The sequence below is a fragment of the Grammomys surdaster genome, unplaced genomic scaffold (genome assembly GCF_004785775.1).
Source record: "Grammomys surdaster isolate TR1022 unplaced genomic scaffold, NIH_TR_1.0 185, whole genome shotgun sequence".
Taxonomy (NCBI): domain Eukaryota; kingdom Metazoa; phylum Chordata; class Mammalia; order Rodentia; family Muridae; genus Grammomys; species Grammomys surdaster.
In genome coordinates, this window is record NW_021604630.1 from 6897956 (window position 1) to 6903444 (window position 5489).

Consider the following 5489-nt stretch of genomic DNA (forward strand, 5'->3'; position numbering starts at 1 on the left):
CAACTCTATTAGTGTAACTAACCCATTTCAATGCTCATCCCTACATGAAACGATGGGAAACAGGAAACTCGGGTGCCATTTGGTCTCTTGTCTTTGGCTCTTCTCCAACGTTCCCCTTTTCTGCTGCCCTCTCTCCTCCAGAGTCAAGTCTGATTTGTGGGAAGCAGAAAACACACAGTGTACTCGTCTCAGGCACTTGAGCTGCCAGATCTGATTTTCCTGGTAAACATGGTAGATGGAGGAAAGAAAAACTATGCCAACAGATTCGATTTCCTTTTCTGCAGGTGTTCCCACCTGTGACACAGTCCCCCAGCCTTGCACAGCTAACCTGCTGTCCTCAGCAGAACTAAGGGACTTGATTAACTGGAGGAGCTCTAGATAGTTTCTCAGTCATGTCAGACCTTCTCGGCTGGCTTGTCAGCTCTTTGGCATCACTCAAGGAAGGGAAGGTACATCCTTGAAGAATACACCAGGATGAAGGTAATGGGATGTTTTTTTGAGGAGGAGACAGGAGGTGCTAGATGAGACATAAAGATTTCCACTTTATGTAACAATTACTTCTCTCATTCCTAGTCCTGCCCTAATAGAACCCAATGTAACAAGCAGTAACTGACCTCTATGGCCTCATTAAAAAAAAAAACAAAAAACAAAAAAACAAAACGCCATCCCCACACTCCATTCTTAACACTGTGGTCTTAAGAAAAAAAAAATGTCTTCTTCAGTCTTTAGCACCTTCATGTGAAATGCCAGAAAAGTTTCTTCTAGGTTAAGAGAGCAGCATGCAGGCTATTAAAAAACAAAAACATGTTTCACCAAGGAGCTGAGGAAAGCAGGAAGAGTTAACCTGCTGTTTGACCTGGACTGGGCTCTGCAGAGGGAACAGACAAAGGCAGCATGCTATGAAATACCATCAATCTACACAATCAATCTGTAAATAAAAACCAGAGTAGGTGATGGTTAATTTAGGTGACAACTTGACAGGACTAGGGAACTTCTGAAGCATTATGTGTCATGGCTGTGGGGTTTTCCGGAGATCTGTGTGCAATCAAAGTAAACTGAGAAGGAAAGACCAACCCTCAATGAGAGAGGATCCAGGAGGACCTGGACAGAACAGAAACACCAAAGGTGAACTGGCGTCTCTCTTAAGGAGCTGGAAAACTCTTCACAGATATCAGAAATAGGGCTTTACTAACCTGAGAACTCCAAGATACTCACAGGTGACTTTTGCTCTCTGGATAAGAGTTGTCCAGGTTATGAAACCTTCAGGGCTATACTGAACCATGCTACCACACCCAAAGATCGCCAGTTTATGCTCAATCTGTTGTCAGATATCCGAGTCTCCATAGCTATGTGAACCAACTATGTGAATGCAGTTGAGTATCTATGCAAATGCAGCTAATGTAATACCTATGCTTTATCTACACTCTCTACATAACTACCTGTATTCCCCTGGTCAGCCCTTTCTGAATATATTGACTTGTTTAAGGATCTTTTACAAGAGAAAAGAGTGAATTTTAAATGGAAAGAAAAGAGGGAAGGAGGAAGGGGAAAGGAATGAAAGAAATGGGAAAGGAAAGAAAGAGGGATGGAATGGAGAAGAAATAAGCAAAAATCAATAGAGCTGATATAAATCTGAGTTTGGCTCTACTGCTGCTTGTCACGATTTTTTTTTTCAAAAATCATTCTGTGTTTTGACATATGTGTGTCCGATGGCTTACTTTTGGTGAAATCTGAATTGAGGCAGGCTGCCTCTTCTCTCTGTACCCAGTCTGTACTTTACAGCATCTGACTGCAGAGATACCGTCAATGTCCCTCCTGCCTCTGAACCCAGAGTGCCTTTGCCTCCTGCCAAGGTTAAATGGATTTGAGACTCAGATATTATATCTAAGAATTGTATCTGGACATCAACTCCATGATCACATTTAGAAAATTTGATCCATAGCCAAAGGCCAAGGACTCTAAAGAAACAGACACTGTGAGAAACTTGTTGCCAAGAGATCATGCCTTTAAAATGAATGAAGTGATATTGGTTTGGCAAATACACACATATACATGAGTCTATGTACACCTATGCCTTTCCAATGTTAATATGTATATCATATCTTCCTATAATTCAAGTAACAATGCCCATATTCCTACCAGGTTTCCAAATTAAACAAACAGCCATTAGAGAGTCCTGCCATTGCCCTCAAGAGACTGGAATGAAAGTGTATAAATGAACTTTTAAAGATAATTGGCTTCCAAAGTCCCCTCCTGTCCTCCTTGCTTCGCTTCTGGATGGTCCCACTGGGAACAGCACATAAACCAACACAGGATTCTCTTGGCACAGGACATGTGACAGGAGCCACTCCAGGGAACCATGTCTCTTGGGGGTTGGGTGTGCTTGACAGCTGCATAGCAGGATTCATTTACTATCTCTGCTCATGCTTCTTCCAACTTATTTTGCTGTTTCCTCTTTTCAACGTCCTGTGTCAGCCCTTTCTGGTTACTTGTTCTAACCTGGCTCAAGCATGCCCTTTGAAGGATGAGTGCAGCTTAGTGGGAGAACAAGTAAAGATGCTGCATTGACACTGAGGTCAACCTCCAACTAGCTTTCAACTCTCTCTCTCTCTCTCTCTCTCTCTCTCTCTCTCTCTCTCTCTCTCTCTCTCTCATACACACACACACACACACACACACACACACACAGAAGGATACACAGAGGCACATATAAAACCAACAAAACTAAAAGCCATGTACTTTGAATCCACAAATGCAAAGGATTTTCTGCCATTTTTTTCCCGGGATATAGGTCCAGCGTGTTCCATTTAAATGAAGTAAAGCTAAGTATTCACAATCAGATTTCTCAAGATTTTCAGAACCTGTGTCCTCTCGTTTACCAAATACTTGCTAGTCAATTACTTTGAAGCATTGTTGCTATTCAATTGCTGAGGGTACAGGAGTTCATTAAGGGCAAATAAATGTCCCCCAAGAAGCCAGAAAACAATCTAGGTAATGACAAAATGAGCAATAATGGTCTCAAAATGCACAAAGTTCCTGAGGAAAAGTGATCAAGAGTCCCATGGCGACAAGTAACTGGTGAGAAGGGCTTGCCATGTCAGACAACACTGGAACTTTCCAACTTTAGGGCTGGTAGAGGGGAGGTTTGCTCTGAAAAGGCAATGTTTTAAGAAAAGAAAAAAGTAAAGATGGAAAACCAGCCCTACAACACAACCAACAAATACACAAACCAAAAACAGTGTAACAGAACATCAGACTGGAGTGCAGAGGCATTGAGTTAAGAGAGACTGAGTATGTGAGGCAGCTAGAAGTTGTCATCTATGGACAAAGAGAAGCAGCAGCCGATCCTAGGAGGCTCTTCTTACCATAATGACAAGTTTGGGTGTTATTATAGATACTGTAAAATGACATTTCAGCGGGTAGATAACTGCCAGAGAATGCATGTGACTAACTGAAAATATCTCAAGCTTGTATCCGGACTTAGGCAGCTACAAAGCTCTCACTGAGGAGGAAGGGAAGGGAAGCAAAAGTCCAAGATGCAAAAGGTCTGGAGCTGAGACACGGAATATCCCCAGTGGCCCTGTGCTGAGTGAAACCTTGTCCCCTGCCTGAGATGCTATCAGATAGAAATTTCTGGAGGGGAGGCCTAGTTAAATGAAGTTGGCTCACCAGGGGCATCCTGAACAAAGATATTTGGATGCTGGTGTCTTTCTGTTTTCCTATGTGCCTTTCATCTAACTTATTTTCTGTCCACAGGGCCAAGCAATCATGGGCCGAACCCTCAGAAATCATGAGTCAAAGCTTATATTCCTTTAGGAAAAAAAAAACATGTATTTTATTGTATGCGTATGAGTGTTTTTCTTACATGCATGTGTGTGTGTGCCATATGTGCATGCTGCTAGCATTGATCAGTGTGATGGAGACAGTGTTGGATTCCTTAGAACTGGAGTTACAGATGATTGTGAGCTGCTATATAGGTGATGGGACTCAACCTTGGGTCCTCTGGAAGAGCATCAGATAGTCTTAACTATGGAACCATCTCTCCAGCCCCACCTTCCTCCCTTTGAAGCTGATTGCTGTCTTGATTTTCTCATGGCAGTAGAACAGTGACTAATCTGGAAGTTGTATCAGTGAGCCACTATCTCTGCTTTATTTGTTTTTTGAGGCTGTGACATCAGCTCTTCCGACATGGCTAAGTGTCTCCAAATCAGCATTGCCTTGGCTCAAGTTGTTACAGGATACTCCAACGAGTGTTTGGTCACTTTGAGTGCTTTAGGGCATGTACCATTGAATAATTTTGTCAATGATAATAAAAGTGGCGGTTTAATTAGAAGGAAAGGATGTTGTCACATTCACAGGGAGATAATGAAATGATTCAGTAAAAGCCCATGAAGACAGTGATAGGTACTAGCTTTCCCCACTCTAAGTACTGCTGTTGGCAGACTGTCTGCCGAGCAAGAAGAAACAACCCTGCTGAACACCTAAGAGTGTGCTTGCTGGTGAAAACCAGCTGCAGAAAAGGGAGTTGAGCAAACACACAGTGTGGAAATTTAAACTCTACTCTCTGCCAGCAGTTACTTCCAAGAGGGTGAGAGTAAGCCACGGAAACCGAGAAGCAAAAGAAGACACGAATTGGGGTTTGTGATTCAGAACTCTGACTACAGTTTGACTGTCCCTGAGGCAATAACAAGGTGTACTAGTCTGTTTGTTCAGCCAATGGCTTCTTTGTCCTTCAGGTGGGTGAAGTCATCTTTGATTCCTCTATGTTCACACCCTCACCAGCCTTCAATCAAATCCACTAAACTGCACTTTCGATACACATCAAGAAACCAGCTATGCCCACCCACCCTCTTCCTGCAAAGCTGCAATGGCCTCCACCATCTCTTTCCACACTTGGTAATACTTTCTAACTGATCTCCCTCTCAAATTTCTAAACAGCTCAGTCATAAAAATCTTCCCAAAAAAGTAGGTAAAAAAAAAATGTCAATTAATTCACTTCTCTTTGGGTATGGGCTGGACACACCAACCCACTTCCAAAAAACATCGAGGACAGAGGCAGACTGTACCTTTTAGTGGAGAACCAGGCAGCAACCAATCTAATCAAACAATGAAGCTCCCATTACCAGTGATAAGTGATGTCATATGAACCGTGTAACAGGCTCTAATGAAAAAAGACAGTCTGTGTCTGTGGGATTCTGTACAAACATCATTAGCCTGGTCCAATAACAAGAAAACAACAGCCAAAACCAAATGAAAAGACATTCTACAATGGAATCAGTAGCCCTCAAAACTCTGAAAGTCATAAAAGTAAATAAATAACTGAAGAGTCAAAGAGACCGAAGAGACATAAATATACACAACATGGAATCCTGGGACAGAAGAATAATATTCGGGGAAACCTGGGTCAAGTCTAGAGAGCAACTATGCGGCAATCCTCTCTTGTCTGTGGCTTTTCTCTCCATAGTTTTCATTGTTCATTGCTGTTCAGG